Source organism: Grus americana, chromosome 3 (genome assembly GCF_028858705.1).
Source record: "Grus americana isolate bGruAme1 chromosome 3, bGruAme1.mat, whole genome shotgun sequence".
Taxonomy (NCBI): domain Eukaryota; kingdom Metazoa; phylum Chordata; class Aves; order Gruiformes; family Gruidae; genus Grus; species Grus americana.
The window spans coordinates 99717222-99731045 of record NC_072854.1 but is presented as its reverse complement, the minus strand read 5'-3'; the positions used below and the strand labels follow the sequence as shown (position 1 = coordinate 99731045).

Here is a 13824-nt window from a genome sequence, read left to right as displayed (position 1 = left end):
AATGAAATCCAAAGGCTCAATAGGTACGGCTTTATGAATAATGCTGAAAGTTTTCTACTATGGGGACTTAAAAATAACTAAAAGGAACACTGTATGGTATGTTTTGAATTTCTGCTCTAGTGGAGGACAAAAATGATGAAATAAGAGAGAAAGAAAACGGTTAGTGGTGAGAGAAATGTGAAGAAGAGTTATGAAAGGGACAGGGGAAGCACTTTCTTTTCTCTTAGCTCCTGCACAAGGCTTGCACCCAGTTCTACACACTACAGTGAGTTACTTTTGGTATATTAGTGAACCAAAAAAAAAAAAAAGGTGATGCATAAATTGATAAATTGTAGGCTGGCTTTCTGCGTGGTGCCGGTTTCACCAATGTTGTTCTCTATTTACTTTGATAATTCTGTTTTCTTCTGTTATGAATGACCAGGCTGGGTCCAGTTCAGGCTGGAATATCAGGTAGAAGCAGGACACGTGAAACTAAGTTTAGTCATGACACAATACTTTCTGGTAGCCTAGATTTACTAGGAAAAAAATGCTGTCCCTATAGTGAGGTTAAATAGGTCTCCAGGTGATATTGCTGGAGCAATAACACACCCTCTAATTCACTGAGTGCAGCTTGTGGTACAAATATGATGTGCCAGCTGGATAGGATCCTGCTAGGAATGACTATAAACTTTTTTATTAAACATGATTCGGCTTGTCTTTACTTCCCTCTCCCCTTTGCTAGTTCTCTGAATTGCAATTTCTATCTTCTTTTTTATACAGTAGGAAAAATAACCCAGATGGAAGCTTTCATTCTTTGCCTTATGAACCTCTTTCCTCAGACCCCCTAAAGGGAAATTGTGCCTGGAAAGTTTGGACAGTTCCTTTATTTTCCTTAATACTTGCAAACACTAAACCACCACCGCAGAAGAGATATTTGTATTGCCATACACTGCTTGGTGATTTTTTTTTCCTTTATGACTTTTCCCTGTCTCTTTCCTCTGTCTTCAAGGGCACAGCTTGTGGAAATATGTCACATTTCTGTGGTGCAGCAGAGTGGGAGGCAGCAAATCTGGATCTTATTACCAGTTTGGCCATAGTCTTCCTGTGTGAACATGGGTAAGTTATTTATTTCTGCACTGATAATATGGCAATGTTAATCACTTCATGGGGCAAAGGTGGCCGATCTGTAACATGCTTGAAGTGTTTAAGCAGTTAAGATGAGACTCCCAAAGCAGGGCTCTGTCTTGTGTTTGGCTAGCACAGAGACTTCTGGGCGATCTGAAGCTCCTCTATGGGCCAGAGCAAGTGGCTACAGCTGCTAATGCTGATACCACTCAGATGCCCTAGGATTCAGCTGCAGGGCAGCCCAGACCTGCTCTTCAACAGGTTCTCTGGTGAGTCATCCCCATGCCTCATCGTGTTGAGATTTTGGTATGAAACATGGAGGATTAGCAAGGTTGGCTATCTTTGTTATGTGAGAATAAACTGAATTCGCAATATGCTGAGCTCTGGTGAGAGGAATATCAGAACCACAGCAAAGAGAGCTGGGAGAGACCAGATGGTCCACTCCCTGCCAGATGCACGTAAATTCCTGCATGTCCTTTTAAGCCATTCTTTTAAAAGTGCCAGTGATGCACCAAGCTGGTACCAAAATGCAAATATTAGAGTTAATTTGTATTATAATGTACCTTTCAGCCATCTTCTTGTTCCCCAAAATAAACAAACTGCATGGGTTAAGGAGTGCATTCCTCCCCACACGTGTCAAAAATCTCTGGCTCACTCTGTCTCTGATCCTATAAATTATGCAGTGTGTTCATCTTGGATGCATACTGCCTTATTTTCCCACTTATTGCATAGCTTGGCAGTGTTAGAAGGGACATATTTTTCCTCCCTTTCCTTCTTTTTGTCTTTCTGTTGAGCATTTTATTTAACTGGGACTGTAAAATGAAGGCATTGCCAGTCTGGCACAACGCTTCGTGCTTTATTTGATCATTGGCACCACTTATACCATAGTGTAAAGGTAGTTTAAAAGACATGGTAATCCACTCCTTTGAGTAGTTCATCTGTATGGAGTATGTAAGAAAGTGACCCACACTTGGGACTGACAGGGGTTAAGAACAGATCTGGCAAAACTTCACATTCTTCCTCTAGAAACTGGACCAAGAGAGTGAGCAACCTCCAGGCTCACAGACAGCAGCTGTGCCTTTGGCTTGGATTTGCACACCATGCAAAGCCAGTAACACACCCTAGGAAAAAGGAAGAGGTGGGAAAGTTCCCTCTTGGTAATCAAGCTATTCCCCAGTCACTTCTGTTTTAGATCCCCATCCAGCAAAGGCTCCTCTGTGGACTTTATATATTTAAATAGTTCCTCTGAGGCAGGTGTGACTTTAAGGTGCTGCCCAATAAATCTTTAAAGTCATGGCTGAAGATTCACTGACTTCCAGGACTGGGTCTTTGCTGACAATCTATGGATCATTTAGAAAAAATGTGTCTTCTCAAAGCAATCAAGATACTAGGAGGAAGCCATAATATGAAAAATGGATGTTTCCCCACATTGTCTAAAATTAAACATTAAGAGTCGCATTTTATTACAGTTTCCCGCTGCTTAGTCTTCCTTCATGAGAAAAAAACTCACAGAATACATTTGACCGACTTCTCAACAAATAAGATTGGAACAACCTGTTTTGCTAAACTGTGTTAATAAACACTTGCTTAGAATCTTTAATTTCTTAATTTCGTCATGCTCCTTGTTAATTATGTGCATAAGAAAATTACACAATATTTGTTTTTTTAAATGAAGCCTTATCCATTTTGTGGCCCTACTTGTGAGTTCTAATCTCACTCACCTGCAGATGTCTCCCTTAATGCTAAACTACACTGAAGATTGAAGTTTTTTTGAAGGTGCAGGGATGTATGAACAAGTTCAAAGGTCTTAAAATTGCATTAGTTGGTAGGGTGTAACTGGTTTACCAGAGTTACCAAAACAATACTTAACTTCTGTACAAACACAACATGCAAATACATTCACCTGGTTCTTCAGAGTAGAACCGAATTAGCTTCCAGAATTTAGCTATGCTTGATGTCTGCACATAACACGAGGCGGTCTGGAAAAAGCTTGCCAGGGCTTTTTTGTCTTCTCTTCATCGATCTACCAGGAACTGCAAATTGAAGGGAACAATATAATCTGAATATGGAGGTAAGTGATGTGAGTTTAAAGGAAAAATCATGGTAATGAAGGTGTTTGCCTTCTGCTGAAAATCACCTTAGCTCCTTACACAAGACTTCTGCTTTTGTGACCAGCTTTGTAGGTTTTCATAGTTGGAAACATGATATTGTCTGTGGCCTTCATGGACGAGAGAGCGAGTACGACATGCTCGCATTCTATCGATTTTCCAGATTCGAGAATGCTAATATTTTTCATATGCAATCAGACTGGTGTTTACATTATTTGGGGATTTGAAGTCTGTTTTGATGCTTTATGAAGTCTGACATTGCTTGAATAAACAAATTCTTAATAATTGATTAAAAAGCATAGTTGTACCACTTAATCTGTCTGTGCAGAGAGAGGCATTTTTCCTCTGGGACAGGAATAACCCAGCATTTAGTTAATCAAGTTTTAAAAGCTGTGAATTTAAGCTCTTTGGGATATATACATTACCAATTGCAGGAAGTTGGGAAATAAAAGGAACTTTTCAAATAAAAAGATGTCAATTTAATAGCAAAGGAGCTGGAAACAGATGTTTCACGCAAAGCATAAGAGTTGTGTCATTCCTTTAGGTTTTCAAAGTCACTTCTTGTCAGATGCATTGGTTAAGAAAGAAAATTAATGAGCTGTGTTAAGTTTTATTACACAATCTTCTGATGTGGGAAAGCTTCCCTCCAGGAACAGCTCTGTGCATGGCTTAACTGATTTAGGCATGCCTGCTGCAGTATTCTCCAGAATGTGTTGGAGATCAAAGTAGGGGGAGTTATTCAGGTTTTATGGCAAGGTAATTAAAAAAATATGGGGATTATTACATATAAATCATACTTGCATAAATTTGCTGGCAAAATAAAATCAAATAAACACTTTTAAAAAATGAGATCAGGAAAACATTCAGCCAGATTTTTTGCCATTACAGATGCAAAGCTGTACCCTGAAGTCTACACAGTTGACTTCTTTTTCCACTGCAGAGTATTTGGCCCAGTTCCATTATAGTGGTGTTTTCATTTACTTAAAAAAAGAAAGAGAAAAAAAAAAAAAGACATACTGAGCTCTCCTATGTTGTGACAATGTGAGGATGGGCACTTTGCACCAGGTACAACAGATGGAGAGGTGGTCCCAGGGAGAGCAGTGGCAAGACTTCCCTTGGTATCTGAGGTGATTTCATCTGAAAGTTTATTCTCCCAGAAGTAGACTCGTGAGTATTTGTCTTTTAATTGCAAATGTTGATATTATATAAAACAAGACACAAGAGCAGATTCTGTTCTCCCTACTATTGTTCCAGTGCAGACTGTTAGTGACGAGTAGGTTTGGACCAACAGCTTCTGGAAAAGGGGGTAAAAAAAGCCCTAGAAAACTGCAAAGACTTTCTGTTCTCAGGTATACAGGACTTCTGAGGGGAGTGTATACAAGCTCAGGAAAGTTTGTAGCTCATCCTTTCTAGCCACATACGGGAGAAATGGATGCATACACTATGCTCCAAATAAATGCTCAGAAATCCCAGTCTAGAAAGAGGGAGAGATGATCTAGTTGTAAATGTTGAAATCCTGATCGTGAAATGAAGAAAACGTTTCTCTCTGGGTGGGAGAGAAATGAAGAGAATTGTGAAACTTCTGTTTAATCAGAGGAGAGCTTCCACATTTCTGTCACATAAATATGCAGAAAGGATAAGCTTATAGCTTCAGCTGTCCTGAATGCAGTGATACCATATGATGACAGAACACACATGCACATGCCTGTATAAACATATACACAGTCGTAGCCAAAATGTATAACACTGTCAGGACTGAGCTTTCTCTCTCTAAGGATGTGCATATGCCCTCTTTGGTCTAATTGGGTTTATGACTCTACATATGCATGTATATGCAAGAGATATAAAATACAACTACAGTAGCTTTTGATGTGAAATAACATTTATTTTCTTGTACCAACTACAGGTCCCTGAGAGAGTACACGTAAAGTTCACCCTGGAAGCTACACAGTTGAAGCACTAGTAACAGAATAAGCAGAACACGCTTGGCTGTCATTTTACCAATCTCTACTACAGTCCTAACACACATGAAAGAGCGGTGACTGACTGGCAACTCCATGCAGATGAAACAGTACAGTTTGGACAATGCAAACCTACGTGAAGTATCAGGCGAAAATTCCCCCATGCTTTGCTCTTCTGGGTGATGAAATAATTTCCTGAGGGAACTGAGGAAACCACCCCATGATGTCAAATTGTTTAAAGGTACTTGACTGTGAAATATTGTCCATCTTAACCTTGTCTCAGTGTTTGGCATGGCAGGTCTCTTCTAGTTCTAACCTTTTTCAGAGAATCAATAGATGCTGCATCTAATAATGATAATGAGTATGTATTAAAGATATGTTATCTGAAGCTGGAAGTTGAAGGCTGGACTGAAAGTTTTGCCAAATTTAGTTGTATTTGCACACTCCCTGAATATGCACTGGCTGTTAATCACATACACATAATCTTGAAGACAAGGACCAGAAAACTCATTGAGATTTTGAAACAACAATAATGCAAAGCCCATTGAAAGATCTAATATAAAATCTGAACAGTAAAGAATTCTGTGATGTATCTGGTTCTTGTTTGATGTACTTCTACTGCCACAGTTAATACACTGTTTGCAGTGCACACATAAAGCAGATACACCCAGATTCCTCTCTGAAAGAGTTAAATTATTTTATAGTCATGTATGCTATCTTTCCTGATTGTTTTTTTTCCCCACAATCTCTATAGGCTGTATTTAGTTTATGTAAGTTCTTCTTAACAGCTTTCAACAAGATTTGCTGTAATATAATGGCAAAGGTAGATGGTTATAAAGAAGACTGTAAAGATTCTTCTAAGAAATTTCTAAGCATGAGGGGAGTCCCTCTTTCTTGGTAATTACCAAAGTCTATGATAAAAATAATCTTCAAATTAGGTATTTGGAGACATACTTTTCTATTCTCAGGTCCTAATGATTGTGTATTTCACTACAGCAGAATAAAAATCACCCTCTTGCAAAACATCAAAGTCTTCAAAATATTTCAGCTCCCAAAGTAGAACTGAAGTAGCATCTAAGTTTTCCTAAAGGCTGGTGCCAGCCCTTCAGACATAAGGTTCGATTTCAGCCTTAATTCTTTTGTATGTTTGAAAACATCAGTGACCTGAAGGTTTTCTTGTTTTTGCTGCAGACATGCTGCATACATGTGTGAGCATTTTCTGCAAGATCTGCAGAAAGACAGGAACATACAAAGCGTATTATACAGGTCGTCATGTCTGGCCAAGGTCAGTCTGACCCATGTATTCATAGAATCATAGAATCATAGAACGGTTTGGGTTGGAAGGGACCTTAAAGATCATCTAGTTCCAACCCCCCTGCTGCGGGCAGGGACACCCTCCACTAGACCACGTTGCCCAAAGCCCCATCCAACCTGGTCTTAAACACTTCCAGGGATGGGGCATCCACAACCTCTCCGGGCAACCTGTTCCAGTGCCTCACCACTCTAACAGTAAAAGAATTTCTTTCTAACGTCTAATCTAAATGGGCCCTCCTTCAGCTTAAACCCATTCCCCCTTGTCCTGTCACTACACTCCCTGATAAACAGTCCCTCACCATCTTTCCTGTAGGCCCCTTCAGGTACTGGTAAGCCGCAATTAGATCTCCCCGGAGCCTTCTTTTCTCCAGGCCGAACAATCCCAACTCTCTCAGCCTGTCCTCATAGGAGAGGTGCTCCAGCCCTCTGATCAGCTTCGTGGCCCTCCTCTGGACTCGCTCCAACAGCTCCATGTCTCTCCTGTACTGGGGCCCCCAGAGCTGGACGCAGTGCTCCAGGTGGGTCTCACCAGAGCAGAGTAGAGGGGCAGGATCACCTCCCTCAACCTGCTGGTCACACCTCTTTAGATGCAGCCCAGGACACGGTTGGCTTTCTGGGCTGCAATTCAGGATGCTTAGAGCAATAGCCCCTAATATTTAAGTCCTTGTGTCCAGTAGGAAGCTGATAACTTTTACTGGCTTATTTGTGGCTCTTGGTTGCTGCAAGCCTCAGGAACAACTTTGCTGAGAAGTTCATTTGTGTTTGGGTTGGTTGGTGCACATGTGCTCCCCAGTTGCATCCTAAAGTGCTTTGTTTCATAACTAGTGTGTTGATACTGGTCCCAGTGATGCTGCTGCTGGCCATTTCTCCCCTTCCCGGTTCTATTGCTGGCTTCCTGCTACACTGTGGGGAAAAAAGAGGCAGTATATTGGGGACATCCTCCATCAAACTCTCTGCTTTGCTAGAGGGACTGAGGAGGGGCCAGGGGAGAATATGGAGTGGCAATCTGTCGACAGTTTGTGTCTTTGCCTCTCCAGTGCTTCCTGGAAGGAAGATGCTGAGTCTCAGCACAGACTATGAGTTCCTCACTACTCTATGCCGCTCTCTGCTTGCTTTTCCAGGCAAAGTGGAGCACTCCAGGACCATGCAGCAACCCCTGATGGTCAGCGTGCCGTAGACAGTCTGCTGCTCTCCTTCAGCACAGAGCCCTGGGAGCTGCAGGCCAGGAGCTAGTGGTGGCCTTGGCATTAAGCTCCTAAGCTGCCTGCATGCTGGCAGAGCCCTGGCAGATATGAGCACAGAGCCTTCTTCCCAAAATCAACATGAACCCTAGCTGCAATTGTCTTAAGGTCAAGGTCCGGACAAAGCTGACTCTAAGCAGTTAGCTACTTAACATCCTTGTTTCACCCTTTGTAAAATGGCATCATCACTGGGAAATGCCTTGAAATTCTTATCTAGAAGCTGCTTTACAAATTGGAACATTATTTTCATTAGGTTACTGTGAAACTAGAAAAAAATTTACCCTGGACTTTTTCTCATATGTGTTTACACCTAGAAGGCAGCCTACATGGTCCCGTATCTAGACAGACTCGTGGGCACAGTGTTTCTCAAGGCATAAATCATTTTAGAGGCTCACTAGGTTTATTTCAGACAGTTCCATCTTCTCTATTTGAAACAGGCTTTCTTATCAGCCTAATTGCAGCCGTTAAACCATTTGTGGCCAGAATTTTTTGTTTGTGTGCCAACATTAGTGTCAGCAGGAGAATGATCACTGGCGGTGACGCTAACTATCAAATATGTAGTTGCTCTCCAGTAACAGTAACTAAGAGCTTTAAACGGGAAACAAAACTCTATAAAAACTGCTTATTCTGATTCTAAAAGGATCAGATAAAATGAGGAACCTTCTCTGAACTGTTGGGATGATTTTGTGATGAGCTACATGGCTTGGGCAATCTGATTATGAGCCATCTGCATCTCACACCTCCTTGAAGGCCAGATTTGCTCTTTGCCACTTTTTTCTTTGGGGTTGCACCATCTTTTGCTTTCAGGTGTCTACACTAACGAGATTTTGATAGCTTCTTGTACAAAGCAGTGCAATTTAATGCTTTTGCCTAACTAGACCTGTATTAGTTTATGCGAAGCAAGAGCATGCCTTTCTGACAAAGATCTCTCTAATCCATTGAGTACATCGTGTAAATGTTTATTGATTTTTTTTATGAGCGCAATGATTTGGTAATTATCTTTAAATCATTTATCTTCTGAGTGTGCAGTGTTCAATGTATGGTTTTATTGATTAAATAATTGCATAAGCTTATGTAACAGCAGTGTGTTCCTGTACAAGATCTTCCTCATTTATAAATCGGATGCACCATGAATTCAAGCGTGGCATCAGTTAAGCTGACATGCACCGAGGACATTGCTGGCCCAGTTCTGGTGCAAGTGTCCAAACAGGTGTGTAACACTCTGCATTGAGATGTTTAATACAAATTCAATTACATCAGAAAACCTGCTGTAAGAGAAGAAAACCTTTTTACATTTTTTAGCAAATATTGCGAAAGGCGAGTGTTTTTAATGGCATTTTCATTGTTATCAGGACTGGTATTGCAGAGATAACTGGAATTTCTGGTGTGACTATCCAGAGACACGGAGAGTCTGCTCTCCTGTGCATCATGGTGTGCTCAAAAGTTAGAATACTTTGCCTCCCTCTCTTGTAACACCATTGCCAGTTATTCACTTGTCTGTGTCTTTAATGAGTAGCCTTCATTCAGTTATCACATAATCATTTACCTTACTTACATATACATTTACAAAACTCTAATGCAATGTGAGTTTAAAGACAAAGTCCAACCAAACAAGGAGTGAATGAACACACTGAAAGTCGAAAAGCGGCGGCAAGATGTGCTTTGAAAACATGAAGCTGCTCAGTTGGAAGGAAGAATTTCAGTTCTTTGCAATTAACTCTACTCTGGTAATCCTTTTGCAAGAAGGCATACACATCTGTTTGTCTTTCCATGCAATGTGCGCTGTGGCAGGATGAAAATCAGAAGCAGAGCCAGTTGCCCTTCCAGGAACTCCCAGATCTAATGTAAGGTTATGAACTTGGCATCTAGACTGTTCGAAGATGGCACAAATAATAACAGTGCAAAACCCAACCCAATTGTCCCTAAATTCCAGTACAGAAATTATAGTTAAACCTCCCCGATACACTTCAAAACTAGCTTGTGTTCTTCTCTGTGCTTGTTCCTTACGTTCGCTGTAGGTAGGTGACTGCTTTTCAGCTTTGAACTAATTATCGTTCCTGAAAGCATTTTCCAAACCGCAACCATTTTATGGGCCAGCTTCTGTTCTCAGTGAATTACAGGAGTTCTGCTGGTGACTTCAGTGGGAGCAAGAGCAGTGTTAATGAAGTAGTCCTATAAAAGAAAAAAGGGGAAAAAAAAAAAAGAGGTAAACTACTTTACCAGTGCTTTGAGGTTAAGGTTAGAAGGTTGCTATAGTTGTTACAGTAAAATGATTCATTCTACAGCTTTTTCCTTAAAATGGAAGTGCAGCATTGGCTTATTATGCACGTCCTGACCTCTGCCTGTGTACATACGCTTGCTGCATATTCTGATTTTGGCAGGAAGCAAATATTGGAGTACTTTTTGCTTTGCCTTTGCTACAGACAACTTTTTTTGGACTCCATGTGACAGACCAGCTATTTCTCCCCTGCTGCTCTCAAAAGTTTTTATAATATCAGCCTTAAAAATCACATTTCCCTGGCAAATTTGTCCAGGATAAAGTCAGCCATAAAATGGAAGAAAAATGCCTTTAGGCTTACGAGTTCTTCTTTCTCTCAAGCAGCAAAATGCTGTTATTTTGAGAAGTGTCTGTGTTCATTGTTTCTCTGAAATCTGAACTTTTTCCACTTGGAGACAGTTAACTCCCTGAGAATCTCACAGAAATGGTATTAGATGTTGATCTCTTTGCAGGAGAGCGGGGAGAAGCAGACAGCCAGGCCACATCGATCCGGACTGCAGGACGTGTTTAGCGAAAAATCTATAGAGCTCAGCTTAGGGTGTCAGCTGTCAGTCTGCAGAGCATCTGTCAGAGGAATATTTGCTTCACTGCCGCTGAATGTGAGTAATGCTTTCACAATATGGCAGTACGATGCTATAGATTACAGTCGTAATGGAGCACATCCTGAACAGCTGAGCCTGCTCTCTCTCGCTCATTCAATAGCAAGAGTTGCCTCGCTATAAGAGCTTGGGGGATTATGTACTCCAAACAGCTGTCTATAGCACCATGGATTTATTTGGGCTAAATGAGAACTTGCTTTCTTTAGCTAAATCAAACTTTATCAGACAGTTTTACTGTTGGCAGTTAAAATAAAATGTGTTTGCTGAACAGTAAACACCTTGTTACTGTTAGGAAGGATTATATAAACAAAAGGCATACACAATGAAGTCTTATGCCAACTGACTTACTGTCAAAATAATATACTGCTGTTAGCGGAATTGTGCTCACTTGAAGGAAATTATAGGCCTAAAAACACATCTTGAATGACAAAGAAACCATTTTTCCACAAATAATCTTTATAAAGTTTAATACACTGTGCCTTGTAGAAGTGGTTTCAGAGACTAAGGATGCTGTATCCTCATAAAGGAAGGTTAGGAAAAATTGGGTGAATTGCCTAAAATCTTCAAAGGTTTACTGTATTTGCATAATGCACTGGATCAAGTAGATTTAGCATATTCCCCCCTACAAGACACATGAAAGTTGGTTTTGTCCAACAAAAACTACAAACACCCCCTTTCAAAATAGGATACACTGTTCTTCTTTCACTTATTACACTATATAATCTACGCAACTACAGAACACTCATGAGCAACCAAATACATGTTACAATAATATTAGGTTATTTATGCACCATAAATCAGCTTCCTTTCACTCCTCACAAAACTGAAAGTGAGGCAGACATTCTGTTTTACAATCACAACAAGGAAAAAAGGCAGGTCCAAGCCCGGCAGAGTCACTGAAAGGAACAATATGCACTACAATGAGTTTTGGATTATTCTTCAGAGAATCATTGGAAATTATTTCACTTTATTTGTAGTAAAACCTGAAGTCCTAATTCAGGAAATTGTAGGACTCATGCTATTTGCACTTTCTCACTCTGTTCTGAATTTCACTGTGCAAAATGATGTGCATTTCTTTCCACAAATGTGCAGAGCATTTATTTTAACTGATTACCTAACAGTTAAAACACCAGAATCCAGCTGAAATGACCAGGAAATGTCTTCTGCTTGCAGAACCCGCTATGTGACCATAAAGTAGACTGGAAAGATGGACAGCACCTCGAAGGTTATGAGCTGTAGACTGAATTCGGGCTAATGATTTCTGTTACAAAGAACTTCTCCAGGATAACTTGAGGAAAGATGCATAAGCCTGCAAATTCTTGGGGAAAACTCTATAATCTATACAAATGTGTGTTGCGGAAGAGAAGTTAAGTGTTTATTAGTTTAATTAGGTTTATTAATTACTATATGTAAGTATCATACTTTGGAAAACTTATTTTGCTAGGAAGAGAACACACTGGAAGCTTAAAAAGGGGAATTTTAATGGTGCCTTATAAATTTTCCTTTAGCCCGAACCGGCTCCAGGTGAAGTTAAGATGAAGCTTTCCACACATTTCCTAACAGAATGCCTTGCTTCCTTAATGTTATACCTGACGTTAGAAATGCTCCTTTTCTTTTCCATGTTCTCACTGAAAAGCTCCTATAATGTTATTCTGTGGACAAATACACTGATTTTGTTGCAATTACTTTTTCCAGTTCTTTAGGGAAACTTGAGGACCCAGTAATAATCCCTCTGTGCTGCTTGTCATGTCTGTATAGTTTGTAGTGCAATAAAATGTAGACAGGTTCTTAAATCCACCTTCTTACATCTTAAAAAAAGTCACAAATGAAAAGATTTCTTCTATTTCATCTTTCAGTAACAGTTAGAAAAAGATATCTAGTTAATAAATGTTGGTGCTGTAAATTTCAGGACAAGGTCTAGAACTATCATTTTGTTGTGTTAACCGGAAAGAGGCATTCAGCTGTCTTTCCATGGGAAACCAAGGATAAGATGACTTCATGAGGATTTGCTATTGGTCGTCTTTAAGTATGTACGTAATTTATGCTGGTATGCAAGTGCTCTACCTTGGCTAATTAATTAGGGTTAAATCCATTACAGGTTCACACTGTTGACCTTTGACATAAACCTGAAGGATCAGGGAAGATGATAATCTGTTTTAATTCTTTTCTGAATTCAATTAAAAAAAAAAATGCAACTTCAGACAGAGTATTTTATGGAGAACGTGATACTTCAGAGATTTTTCTTCCTTCAAACCAGGCATTAAATGGCTTACTGTTCAAAGAAAAGGTCTGTCATTTATGAAACTGAATGCAAATTTGGTAGCACACTATACTTCTTTCTTGCATGTATCAAATTGCTTTCTATGGCATGTGATATGGCACAGACAGAACTGTGAGAAAGGAAGATGCATACTTAAAGTCAATTCCCCCATGCACTAACAAGGTCCAGTGAGAAGCAATTAATATTTCCTGAGCAAGTTGCTCTGTAAGCAGTGGGTGAAGCGAGGCCTGGTTGCCCTAAGATTTCTTTCCTTCTGTGCATTAAATTTCTTGCACTGTAAAAACTCCTGACTGTGAGGAAGATATGTGTCCCGACTATTTGGAGCTACTCGTACCCCAACTGTCTGGTTAGTTCCTGCATGCTCTTTGGCCAGATGCCTACTGCTCACAGAGGGTTTAATTGCAAAACTCGGTCTGCCCTCTTGTTTGGGCAATTGCACTGACCTAGCTACTGATTATCACTGTATTTCTAGGAACTTAGTTATCTGTGTGACCTGTAATCTTTTGTCAAATGTGGTTGACATTTGGGAAAGATTTCAAAAGTTAGAAGGAGATAAAGTGTGTGATTGCACGGGCTCATTTCCTTAGGGAAGATTAATACACAAATATATATATGTATTTGCAGTGATTTATCTGGTAACATATGTATCAAAGCTGTAGGTAATTTGAGATTTTGTGGTACGTATAAATGCTGTGTTCTGAGAGTAGCAAAATTAATTGAAGTTAAAAAGTTGAAACTCAAAGGAGCTTGAAAAATTCTTACCTTGGATCTGCTGCCAGAAACATAAAGTATGTTACCTCTGAAAACAAGAGCCTTGTCTTCCAGATGATGTGAGTTTGGCCTTTAAACAGGGATCAAACTCTTCTTTGTAAAAAAAGAAATGGACACCTATACTCTGGCTACTATCTCTCAGTACTCTCCATGTGAATTAGGCACAC

The 13824-nt window shown here is 40.0% G+C and overlaps 1 long non-coding RNA gene across 1 annotated transcript; it reads left to right on the top strand.

The window, feature by feature from the left end:
- Positions 1 to 3021: 3021 nt before the first annotated feature.
- Positions 3022 to 8785, top strand: LOC129204256 (uncharacterized). Its single transcript, XR_008576307.1, has 3 exons — positions 3022 to 3175; positions 5119 to 5414; positions 7609 to 8785. It is a non-coding gene; the product is annotated as an uncharacterized LOC129204256 (long non-coding RNA).
- The last annotated feature ends 5039 nt before the right edge of the window (positions 8786 to 13824 follow it).